Below are 13,679 nucleotides of genomic sequence, written 5' to 3' on the forward strand. Positions count from 1 at the left end.
CCCAGTGTCTAACATGGGCAGCCATGAGTCATTCCCCGTCACTCGCAGTCTACACGGTCCAGTCACATTGTCATCAAAGCAGGCACACACTTGGCCACAAAGATCTGCTAGATGGCCCCAGCGTCTAACATGGGAGGCCTCGAGTCATTCCCCATCACTCACCGTCTACACGGTCTGGTCACATTGTCATCAAAGCTGGCCCGCGCTTGGCCACTAAGATCTGCTAGACGCTCCCAGTGTCTAACACGGGCAGCCATGAGTCATTCCCCGTCACTCGCTGCCTACATGGTCCGGTCACATTGTCATCAAAGGTGGCGCGCGCTTGGCCACTAAGATCTGCCAGCCACGTGGCCCAATACACGTCGCTAGACAAACTGGAAGGTAAACCACGTCACAACGCAGCGCGTGCGGCCAAGGACATATATAGCACACTGTAACGTGAGTCACAGCACTTGACGCTACAGGTCTTACGAGCTTCAGTGACCTTCTCCAACGGGGACGGAGTTGCTATTTCGCACGAGTTTAATTGTGCTTAACGACCCAATCTAAAACAGTGAAACTCTCGATATCACATCACAAAGTTAAGATCTTTATTGGGTATCTTTTGATTGGCATTTTGTTATGGAGGACTTAGGATCAAGTAAAGCAGAAGGGAAGGTTAATACTCTATCGGAATTTCTAAAATCATTGGGGCAGGTTGCAACGAAACGACTATTCGCCTTGGTGTGTAGAATATATGAGACTGGCAATGTACCATATAACTTTCAGAATAAAATATCATCCACACAATTCTGAATATTGCAAAAGGCTACAAGGCCGAGAATTATAGCGAAGTCAGATTAACAGCTCATGCAGCCAAGTTGCTGACAAGAATAATATATAGATGAATAGAAAAGATAACTGGAGCAGATATAGACTCAGATCACAATATAGTAGTGATGAAGGGTAGGCTGAAGTTCAAGACATTAGTCAGAAAGAATCAATACGCAAAGAAGTGGGGTACGGAAGTACTAAGGAATGACGAGATACGTTTGAAGTTCTCTAACGCTATAGATACAGCAATAAGGAATAGCGCAGTAGGCAGTACAGTTGAAGAGGAATGGACATCTCTAAAAAGGGCCATCACAGAAGTTGGGAAGGAAAACATAGGTACAAAGAAGGTAGCTGCGAAAAAACCATGGGTAACAGAAGAAATACTTCAGTTGATTGATGAAAGGAGGAAGTACAAACATGTTCCGGGAAAATCAGGAATACAGGAATACAAGTCGCCGAGGAATGAAATAAATAGGGAGTGCAGGGAAGCTAAGACGAAATGGCTGCAGGAAAAATGTGAACACATCGAAAAAGATATGACTGTCGGAAGGACAGACTCAGCATAAAGGAAAGTCAAAATAACCTTTGGTGACGTTAAAAGCAACGGTGGGAACATTAAGAGTGCAACGGGAATTCCACTGTTAAATGCAGAGGAGAGAGCAGATTGGTGGAAAGAATACATTGAAAGCCTCTATGAGGGTGAAGATTTGTCAGATGTGATAAAAGAAACAGGAGTCGATTTAGAAGAGATAGCGGATGCAGTATTAGAATCGGAATTTAAAAGAGCTTTGGAGGACTTACGGGCAAATAAGGCAGAAAGGATAGATAACATTCCATCAGAATTTCTAAAATCATTGGGGGAAGTGGCAACAAAACGACTATTCACGTTGGTGTGTAGAATATATGAGTCTGGCGATATACCATCTGACTTTCGGAAAAACATCATCCACACAATTCCGAAGACGGCAAGAGCTGACAAGTGCGAGAATTATCGCACAATCAGCTTAACAGCTCATGCATCGAAGCTGCTGACAAGAATAATACACAGAAGAATGGAAAAGAAAATTGAGAATGCGCTAGGTGACGATCAGTTTGGCTTTAGGAAAAGTAAAGGGACGAGAGAGGCAATTCTTTTGTTACGGCTAATAATGGAAGCAAGGCTAAAGAAAAATCAAGACACTTTCATAGGATTTGCCGACCTGGAAAAAGCGTTCGACAATATAAAATGATGCAAGCTGTTCGAGATTCTGAAAAAAGTAGGGGTAAGCTATAGGGAGAGACGGGTCATATACAACATGTGCAACAACCAAGAGGGAATAATAAGAGTGGACGATCAAGAATGAAGTGCTCGTATTAAGAAGAGTGTAAGACAAGGCTGTAGCCTTTCGCCCCTACTCTTCAATCTGTACATCGAGGAAGCAATGATGGAAATAAAAGATAGGTTCAGGAGTGGAATTAAAATACAAGGTGAAAGGATATCAATGATACGATACGCTGATGACATTGCTATCCTGAGTGAAAGTGAAGAAGAATTAAATGATCTGCTGAACGGAATGAACAGTCTAATGAGTACACAGTATGGTTTGAGAGTAAATCGGAGAAAGACGAAGATAATGAGAAGTAGTAGAAATGAGAACAGCGAGAAACTTAACATCAGGATTGATGGTCACGAAGTCAATGAAGTTAAGGATTTCTGCTATCTAGGTAGTAAAATAACCAATGACGGACGGAGCAAGGAGGACATCAAAAGCAGACTCGCTATGGCAAAAAAAGCATTTCTGGCCAAGAGAAGTCTACTAATATCAAATACCGGCCTTAATTTGAGGAAGAAATTTCTGAGGATGTACGTCTGGAGTACAGCAGTGTATGGTAGTGAAACATGGACTGTGGGAAAACCGGAACAGAAGAGAATCGAAGCATTTGAGATGTGGTGCTATAGACGAATGTTGAAAATTAGGTGGACTGATAAGGTAAGGAACGAGGAGGTTCTACGCAGAATCGGAGAGGAAAGGAAAATGTGGAAAACACTGATAAGGAGAAGGGACATGATGATAGGACATCTGCTAAGACATGAGGGAATGACTTCCATGGTACTAGATGGAGCTGTAGAGGGCAAAAACTGTAGAGGAAGACAGAGATTGGAATACGTCAAGCAAATAATTGAGGACGTAGGTTGCAAGTGCTACTCTGAGATGAAGAGGTTAGCACAGGGAAGGAATTTGTGGCGGGCCGCATCAAACCAGTCAGTCGACTGAAAAAAAAAAGCAGTGGATATCTGTTACATGACGATCAGTTTGGCTTTAGTAAAGGTAAAGACACCAGACAGGCAGGTCCTACCTTGCGGTTTATAACAGAAGCTACAATGAAGAAAAACCAACACAGTTTCATAGGATTTGTCGATCTGGAAAAAGTGTTCGACTATGTCAAATGCAGCAAAAAGTTCGAAAATGTGAGGAAAGTGGGTTATAGGAAGAGACGGGTAATACACAATATGAGTATTTACAAGAACCAAGAGGAAACAATAAGTGTGGTAGACTAAGAACGAAGTGTTGGTGTGGTATACACCACTTCTAACAAACACCGAACAACGCGCTCCAGTACGCGGCCGCCAAATACATCGCTGGCCGCACTTCTCTGGGCGGCCCGCTGCTTCCATCGCTGGCCGTTTTCACACGCACGCTCCCTTACGTGGCCGAGAAATACATCGCTGGCCGCACTTCTCCGGGCGGCTCGCGGCTACCATCGCTGGCCGCCTTCGCGCGCGCGCGTTTGTCGGCACACAGCAATTGGCTACGCCAGGAAACATTGCGATTGGTTTTCCCTGGAAAACAGCGACCCCAGCCGACGGCTCCATTAACTAGCAAGCCTTATATAAACCCGGCCGCCGCCGCAAACGACAGTTCTCATCGGGTGCAGTATGCCGTGTTCCAGGTGCTTGTGGATGAATCGCCGCACCACTCGAGGTTACCTGGCTGCTCGGCGGAAAATCTTGCGACTTCACTGGGAGAGACTGAACTTCACTGGACTTGGGAATGATTACGGAACGTGCACCCCACCATGCACATTCGGACATTGGTATAACCAAACTTTAATTCTGCATTACTTCTGAGTGTGAGCCTGAGTAGACGCTTGGCTAACATAATTGTTAAAAAGTGATTTGTGATTTAATAAACCAGACTGAAGAGATTATTGTGTTATTCCTGGTTATAACAGTTGGCATGAAAAGGGATGTCGGACAGGGACTTAGTCTTTCACCCCAACAGTTCAATCTGTACATCGAAGAAGCAATGAGGGAAATAAAAGAAAGGTTTGAGAGTGGGATTAAAATTCAAGGTCAAAATGTACCAGTGATAAGATTCGCTGACGACATTGCTCAAAAAAAAAAAGTTCAAATGTGTGTGAAATCTTATGGGACTTAATTGCTAAGGTCATTAGTCCCTAAGCTTACACACTACTTAACCTAAATTATCCTAAGGACAAACACACACACCCATGCCCGAGGGAGGACTCGTACCTCCGCCGGGATCAGCCACACAGTCAATGACTGCTGCGCCCTAGACCGCTCGGGTAATCCCGCGCGGCACGACATTGCTATCCTGGGTAAAACTTAACAGGAATTACAGGATGTGTTGTATGGAATGAACAGTAAAATAAGTACAGAATATGGATTGAGAGTAATTCAAAGAAAGACGAAAGTCATGAGAAGTAGCAGAAATGAGAAGAGCTAGAAACTTAACATAAGAATTGGGGATCAGGAAGTAGACGAAGTTAAGCAATTCTATTACCTAGGCAGCAAAATAACCCGCAATGGACAGATTAAGGAGGACATAAGAAGTAAACTAGCACTGGCAAAAACGGCATTCTTGGTCAAACATAGGCCTTCATTGAGCAAGGCGTTTCTGAGAGTGTACAGTTGGATCGCAGCATAGTATAGCAGTGAGACATGTACTGTGGGAAAATTGGGACCGAAGAGAATAGAGCATTTGAGATGTGGTGCTACGGAAGAATGTTGAAACTTGGGTAGACTGATAGGGTAAGGGCAGTTAACCGCTGTCGGGCGTGGCCCGCACTTGGATGGGTGACCATTCGGGCCGTTACGCGCTGTTGCCGTTTTTCCGGGTGCACTCAGCCTCGTGTTGCCAATTGAGAAGCTATTCTCTAGTACCTCCCACCGCGGAAGTCGAACACGCGCCAGAACAAATGGACGTGGCCAGCCCATAGAGGGCTCCGCGTCCGTGGCGGCTATGCCGTGCAGCGGCTCTCCCACAGCGAGGGCGCCACCGCTAAGCCACGTGCAGACAGCGGCCAATAGCCGCTCCCTCCGGTTTCGTGTATAGGGACCCGCTCTGTCCTAGTCCAGACAGTCTGGTACTCGCTCTGGGTTGCCCCTCTATCTTGGCGGTACTGCGTTCTGGTCGTTGCTCGTTGTTATTTGCCTGGCTCTGATTCCGAGTGGATTTACTGTTGGTGTTTGGTGTTGTGGCTTCTACAAGCCTCCGTTGTTTATCTCTTCCTTGTTGTGTCGGTCATAGTCGGTCGTTGTCCGTTGTTGTCGGTTGTCGTTGGTCTGTCGTCCGACTCGTCCTTTACCGGTGGTGCGTGCTCCACCGCCGGCGGCTTCCCCGCCTGGCGGCTCCGATCCCGCAACCCAAGGCGTTCCCGCAGTTGGTTTTGGTTACTACATATTCGACCGAATAGTAGCGGCTCCAGTCAAAGAAAGCCATCATAATGACTGGGAGAGCGGTGTGCTGACCACACGCCCCTCTTATTCGCATCCTCATCTGAGGATGACACGGCGGTCGGATGGTTCCGGTGGGCCAATTGTGGCCTGCAACGGAGTGGTCTTCGATAGGGTAAGGAATGAGCAGGTTCTCCCCAGACTCGGCGAGGGAAGGAACAGGTGGAAACGCTGACAAGAAGAAGGTGCAGGACCACAGGATATCTGTTGAGACATGAGGGAATGACTTCTATGGAACTAGGGGGAACGGTGGAGGGCAAAAACTGCACTGGAAGACACAGACTGGAATAGATTCAGCATGTACCCATGCGTTCGCCACGTATTTCACGCAAAGCAACTACTGTGACGTCACAGCTTCGTTAGTACGTCGCGAAACGTGTATTTCTCGCGGGAACCAGCAGCGTGAGGAGTATGGTAGAGCGTCAAGCCTGTACACTCTACATCTACATCTACATCTATACTCCGCGAGCCACCTTACGGTGTGTGGCGGAGGGTACTTATTGTACCACTATCTGATCCCCCCTTCCCTGTTCCATTCACGAATTGTGCGTGGGAAGAACGACTGCTTGTAAGTCTCCGTATTTGCTCTAATTTCTCGGATCTTTTAGTTGTGATCATTACGCGAGATATATGTGGGCGGTAGTAATATGTTGCCCATCTCTTCCCGGAATGTGCTCTCTCGTAATTTCGATAATAAACCTCTCCGTATTGCGTAACGCCTTTCTTGAAGTGTCCGCCACTGGAGCTTGTTCAGCATCTCCGTAACGCTCTCGCGCTGACTAAATGTCCCCATGACGAATCGCGCTGCTTTTCGCTGGATCATGTCTATCTCTTCTATTAATCCAACCTGGTAAGGGTCCCATACTGATGAGCAATACTCAAGAATCGGACGAACAAGCGTTTTGTAAGCTACTTCTTTCGTCGATGAGTCACATTTTCTTAGAATTCTTCCTATGAATCTCAACCTGGCGCCTGCTTTTCCCACTATTTGTTTTATGTGATCATTCCACTTCAGATCGCTCCGGATAGTAACTCCTAAGTATTTTACGGTCGTTACCGCTTCCAATGATTTACCACCTATGGCATAATCGTACTGGAATGGATTTCTGCCCCTATGTATGCGCATTATATTACATTTATCTACGTTTAGGGAAAGCTGCCAGCTGTCGCACCATGCATTAATCCTCTGCAGGTCTTCCTGGAGTACGTACGAGTCTTCTGATGTTGCTACTTTCTTGTAGACAACCGTGTCATCTGCAAATAGCCTCACGGAGCTACCGATGTTGTCAACTAAGTCATTTATGTATATTGTAAACAATAAAGGTCCTATCACGCAGCGTCGCCCGCGTGGTTTCCACACGGCTATGCAAGCAGTGGAAGCGGCTGTGCCATTAGCGGAAGTACTGGTGGTCCCCTTGGAGAATTCTCACCTACGTTAATTCGGCCAAGGTGTGCACAGTTCGTGCGTCCTCTGTCCCTCGCACACCTCAGCCGCGTGAGCGCCGCCCCTGGCGAGGCACGAGCTTATAGAGCTCCACCTGCCGACCCCTCCCAGTGCCAGGCTACCCGCGGGGTCGGTGACCGCCAGCCACTGACTTGGCTTCCGGCTGCAACTCAGACCACGAGCTTCAGCCGAAGATAAACGACTGGCTGTGCCTGGAAGATGAAGGGACACAGTTGCCTTTGGCGCTCTACACTGGGCAACATAACCAGGGTCACTTTTTTGAAATCCCATCATAGTCTCCGATTGCGATGCAAAGGTATGAAATTTGGCTCAAAGGTGCCTCTAAAATGTGCCTATGACCTTTTTCTGTAATTTTACTTCACCCGTCCATGCTACGAGGGATGATACGACAAAATATATGTAGAATGAGATTTTCACTCTGCAGCGGAGTGTGCGCTGATACGAAACTTCCTGGCAGATTAAAACTGTGTGCCCGACCGAGACTCGAACTCGGGACCTTTGCCTTTCGCGGGCAAGTGCTCTACCATCTGAGCCGCCGAAGCAAGACTCACGCCCGGTCCTCACAGCTTTACTTCTGCCAGTATCTCGTCTCCTGCCTTCCAAACTTTACAGAAGCTCTCCTGCGAACCTAGCAGAACTAGAACTCCCGAAAGAAAGGATACTGCGGAGACATGGCTTAGCCACAGCCTGGGGGAGGTTTCCAGAATGAGATTTTCACTCTGCAGCGGAGTGTGCGCTGATACAAAACTTCCTGGTAGATTAAAACTGTGTGCCCGACCGAAACTCGAACTCGGGACCTTTGCCTTTCGCGGGCAAGTGAGAGAGATACTGGCAGAAGTAAAGCTGTGAGGACCGGGCGTGAGTCGTGCTTCGGTAGCTCAGATGGTAGAGCACTCGCCCGCGAAAGGCAAAATATATGTATATTGACAGACTTTGAATACGGAATCGTGGTTAGTGACAAAAATGTGGGCCTCTAATTCCATTTCGGAAATCGTTCGGAAATTTAATACTGGTGCTGCGAACGAGGAGGCCGTTGTGACCGAGCGGCTCTAGGCGCTTCAGTCCACTACCGCGCTTCTGCTACGGTCGCAGGTTCGGATCTTTCCTCTGACATGGATGTGTGTGATGTCCTTAGGTTAGTTAGGTTTAAGTAATTCTAAGTCTAGGGGACTGATGACCCCAGATGTTTAGTCCCATAGTGCTAAGAGCCATTTGAGCCATTTTTTACTGCGAACGACTGAAAGCAAGGGGAAACTACAATCGTAATATTTCCCGAATGCTTGTAGCTTTACTGTATGGTTAAATGATGATGGTATCCTCTTGGGTAAAATATTCCGGAGGTAAAATAGTCCCCGATTCAGATCTCCAGGCGGGGAATACTCAGGAGGACGTAGTTATCAGGAAAAACAAAACTGGCGTTCTACGGTTCGCAGCGTGGAACGTCAGATACCTTAACCGGGCAGGCAGGTTACAAAATTTTAAAAGAGAAATTGATAGATTAAAGTTGGATATAATGGGAATTAGTGAAGTTTGGTGGCAGGAGGAACAGGCTTCTGGTCATGTGAATACAAGGTTATAAATACAATATGAAATAGGGGTGATGCAAGAGTAGGTTTAATAATCAGTTTAAAAAATAGGAACACGGATAAGCTACTATGAACAGCATAATGAACGTATTATTGTAGCCAAGACAGGCACGAAGACCACACCCACCACAGTAGCGCAAGTTTATATGCCAACCAGCTCCGCAGATGAGGAGGATATTGAGGAAATATATGGTGACAGAAAAGAAATTATTCAGATAGTCAAGGGAGACAAAACTTTAATTGTCATGGGAGACTGGAAAAGGAAGAGAAGGAAAAGTAGTAGCTCCATATGGACTGGGGGAAAAGGAATGAAGAAGTTCCCTGGTGAAATTTTGCACAGAGCACAATTTAATGATAGCCAACACGTGAAATAAGGTTGTATACGTGGAAGAGACCTGGAGACACCGGAATGTTTCAGATTGATAATTGTAAAACACAGATTTCGGAACCGCATTTTAAATCGTAAGAGATTTTCAGGGGCAGATGTGGACTCTAACCACAATTTACTGGTTATGACCTGCAATTAAAAATTAAGAAACTGCAAAAAAGGCAGGATTTTAAGGAGATTAGACCTGGCTAAACTGAAAGAAGCACAGGTTGTCGACGTTTCAGAGGGAGCGTTAGGGAACGATTGACAAGAACAAGGAAAAGGAATACAGTAGAAGAAGAATGGATAGCTTTGAGAGATAAACTAGTGAATACAGCAGAGAATCAAGAGGTAAAAAGATGAGGGTTAGTAGAAATCCTTGGGTAGCACAAGAGATATTGAATTTAATCGATGGAAGGAGAAAATACAAAAATGCAATAAATGAAGCAGGCTAAAGGTAAATCGTCTAAAAAATGAGATCGACAGGAACTCCAAAATCGCTAAGCAGAAATGGCTAGAGCACAAATGTAAGGATGTAGAAGCATATATCATTAGGGGTAAGATGGATGCCGCCTCAAGGAAAATTAAAGAGACCTTTGGAGAAAAGAGAACCACCTGTAAGAATATCAAGAGCTCAGATGGAAAACCAATTCTGAGCTAAGAAGGGAAAGCAGAAAGGTGGAAGGAGTATGTAGAGGGCCTATACAAGGGATATATACTTCAGGGCAGTATTATGGAAATGGTGGAGGACGTAAATGAAGATGATAGGGAGATACGATAGTGCGTGAAGAATTTGACAGAGCTGTGAAAGACTTAAGTAGATTACGTTCCGTTAGAGCTACTGATAGCCTTGGCAGAGCCAGCCATGACAAACCTCTTCCATCTGGTGAGCAAGATGTATGAGACTGGCGAAATACCTTCAAACTTCAAGAAGAATATAATAATGCCAATTCCAAACAAAGCTGGCGCTGTCAGATGTGAAAATTGACAAATTATCAGTTTAATAATTCACGGTTGAAAAATAGTAACACGAAACCTCTACAAAAGAATGGAAAAACCGGTAGAAGCCGACCTTGGGAAGATCATTATGGATTCAGGAGAAATGTAGGAACACTCGAAGCAATGCCTTCTCATAGAACATAGGTTAAGGAACGGCAAAACTACGTTTGTAGCATTTCTAGGCTTAAAGAAAGCTTTTGACAATGTCGACTGGAATACTCTCTTTCAAATTCTTAAGGTAGGAGGGAGCGAAAGGCTATTTACAATTTGTACAGAAACTAGACGGCAGTTATAAGAGTGGAGGGGCAGGAAAGGGAAGCAGCGGTTGAAAAAAGAGTGATTCAAATGGTTCTAATGGCTCTAAGCACTATGGGACTTAACATCAGTCCCCTAGACTTAGAACTACTTAAACCTAACTAACCCAAGGACATCACACACATCCATGCCCGCAGGATTCGAACATGCGACCGTAGCAGCAGCGGGTTGCGGACTGAAGCGCCTAGAACCGCTCGGACACAGCGGCCGGCAAAAAAGGAGTGAGACAGGGCTGTAGCCTATCCGTGATGTTATTCAATCTGAACAATCAGTCAAGGAAACAAAAGATTAATTTGGGGTAGGAATTAATGTTTGGGGAGAAGAAATAAAAATTTCGATCTTTGCTGATGACATTGCAATTCTGTCACAGACAGCAAAGGACTTGGAAGAGCAGCTGAACGGAATGAACAGTATCTTGAAAGGAGGATGTAAGATGAACATCACCAAAAGCAAAACAGGGATAATGGAATGTAATCGAATTAAATGTGAGGGAAATAGATTAGGAAACGAGACGCTTAAAGTAGTAGATTAGTTTTGCTATCTGGGAAGCAAATTAAGTGATGCTGGTCCAAGTAGGATATAAAATGTAGACTGGCAGTAGCAAGAAAGCGAATCTGAAGAAGAGAAAGTCCTTTCTGAAAGTATTTGTATGGAGGATAACCATGTATGGAACTGAAACATGGACAGTAAACAGTTTAGACAAGGAGAGAATAGAAGCTTTTGAAGAAGATTAGGTGGATAGTTCACGTAACTAATGAGGAGGTACTGAGTGGAATTGGGGAGAAGAGGAATTTGTGGCACAACTTGAAGAAGGGATCGGTTGGCACTTTCTGACGCATCACCAATTTAGTATTGGAGGGCAGCATGGTGGGTAAAAATCGTAGAGTGAGACCAAGAGATGAATACAGTAAGCAGATTCAGAAGGATGTAGGTTACAGTAGTTACTCGGAGATTAAGAGGCTTGCACAGGATAATGTGGAGAGCTACATCAGACCAGTCTTAGGACTGAAGACCACAACGACAACATAGCAGCAGTATGGCTCAATATTTCTGCAGGGGACTTGTAATGACTTGAGTCCACGCCACGTCGAGCCGCTGCTCTACGCTGAGCAAATGGGGGTCCGACACGACATAAGGCGGTATCCCACCTCAATGCATTGCCAACAATAAATAAATCAACAGCTGAATTTTCATCTCTGATTTATTCCAGAGGCAACCGGTTTCGACATTCCATTATGCCTCCAGCAGGGCCTCTATGGTAACATAGTGACTGAACTTACGTTCCCAGAAAAAAAAGCGAACGAATATCCACACCATCATATGTAACATTGTAGTTCGTTCGCAAGCAGCGATGGTCCCGTCGACAATGCTCCAAATCTTCTCAACTAGGAGAAATCTGGGGTCCTTGCTGACCAAGGTAGGATACGACAAGCACGAAGCACGAGACAAGCAGTAGAAACTCTCGCCGTGTGCGGGCGGGCATTACCTTGCTGAAATGAAAGCTCGAGGGACAACAGAACATGCCGTAGAATATCGCGGACGTACCGCTGAGCTGCAAGCGTGCCGCGGTCCACAGCTAAAGGGGACCTGCTACGAAAAGAAATGGCATCCCAGACCCTGTTTCTTAGGCTGTAATGGTGGGCGCGGGCGACATTCAGGTTGGTATCCCGCCACTGTCTGTTGGGCCCTCAGACACGACTCCGCGTTCGAAACGGGATTCCAGTAAATGAGATTCCAGGCGGAAGAGGTCTGGAGACGCCCAGGATAGAGGCGGGCCCGCCATACAGCCCAAGAACAAGCAGTGATGGGCTGGGGTTTCATCCCTCCTCATAGCAGGACTCCCTTTGGTTGACCCGTGTCAACAATATTCTACGGGCCACTTCTTGCCCTTCATGGCAGGCCGTCATGGGTTTATATTTCAGCAAGGTAATAGCCGCCCGCACACAAGAGTTTCTACTGTTCGCCTTCATATTTGCCAAAGCCTACTGCATCCAGCAAAGTCGTTTGATCTCTCCCCAATGAAGAGCGTTTTCAGCATCATGGGCAGGACTATCTAAGGCTCCAAATGAACAGAGTTAGCCACGATATCCTTTAAAAGGAGCATCAAGAAACTCTATCAATCAATGCCAAGCTGAATAACCGCTTACATACGGCCAGAGATGGAGGAACATATTACTCACTAGCTCAATTTGTGAAGCTCTTTCTCTGGAATAAATCATCTAAGTTTTCTGAAATTTTAATTATTTGTTTGTCCATGTACATCATATGTACCGATTTCCGTTTCCTTCAGGTAATTCTTTCGAGGTGCTTCGTTTCTTTGCCTTAGAGTATATTTATGTGGGCTGCATCACTCGACAAGTAGAATCGTCCAGCCTTCTAGTCACAAATGCAAGCAGACCCCAGCCTGTACTCAGTCTTCGACAGTCATCGCTCGTCCAACTGTTCAGCATTTATTTAATAGACTTAGAAGAATTTCCTGAAATTTTCTGTCACCAAATTAGGACTTTGATTCAGAGTGATTACTTCTCAGGCGTTTTACTTGACGTCACATGTCATCCAGATGAGAGTTAAGTGTTATATATTACTAATTCCGCTATAAAAAAGTGAACTTTGACAAATCACTTCGTAGATGAGTTAGTACGACTGATACGTTAACCAGTCACATTAATATGACCAGTTGTCCAAGGCCGGAATAACGAAATTCGAGACTAGCGGGAGGAGAGGTCCTGGAAAGTGCTGGCAGGGGTGAGAAGCCCTGCCGCGACTCCAGTGCTGTTGCCAGCTGAGCTAGGTTTCTCAGTCAAGGATCCATGGTGCGAGCAGCCTGACTAAGGAGGTCCCACAGGTTCTCGATTGGGTTTAAATCCACGGAGTTTGGTGGCCGGGGTAATATGGAACTCATCCTTGTTCTCTTAGGACCACGCACGTACACTACGAGCTGTGTGACATGTTGCCTTGTCCTACTGGTAGATGGCACTGTGACGAGAAAAAAGAAACTACATATAGGGGTGGACATGGTCTCCAAGGACATATGCTTACTTGTGATGACCCGTTGTGCGTTCTAGAATGCCAGGTAATCGCACAAATCCATTCCTCAGACCATAATACTCCCTCTTTCGGCGTGGACCCTTCCCACAATTGTTGCAGGAGTTTCCTTTCACATGTTTCACACTGTACACTCCAACAGTCATCTATCGATGGAGCATAAAACGTGATTCATCTCAAAAGGCTACCTTTCGCCATTCAGTCGACGTCCAGTTGCGGCATTGGCTTGCAAATTCCGCCACAGCAGTCATTATGGCTGCATGAACTGGACGCTTGCTAGGCAGCAACGATCGCTGAAGGAACATTGAAGTGACACTATCGGTAGTTCCATAGTTCATCTTCCTGGTCAAT

The 13,679-nt window shown here is 45.8% G+C and overlaps 1 protein-coding gene across 4 annotated transcripts in view; it reads right to left on the reverse strand.

Moving 5' to 3' along the window:
• The window catches only part of LOC126106401 (uncharacterized), a 294,375-nt gene that overhangs the window by 96,215 nt on the left and 184,481 nt on the right, over positions 1–13,679 (reverse strand). The gene's annotated exons all lie outside the window — the stretch shown is intronic.

The sequence above is a fragment of the Schistocerca cancellata genome, chromosome 10 (genome assembly GCF_023864275.1).
Source record: "Schistocerca cancellata isolate TAMUIC-IGC-003103 chromosome 10, iqSchCanc2.1, whole genome shotgun sequence".
NCBI lineage: Eukaryota > Metazoa > Arthropoda > Insecta > Orthoptera > Acrididae > Schistocerca > Schistocerca cancellata.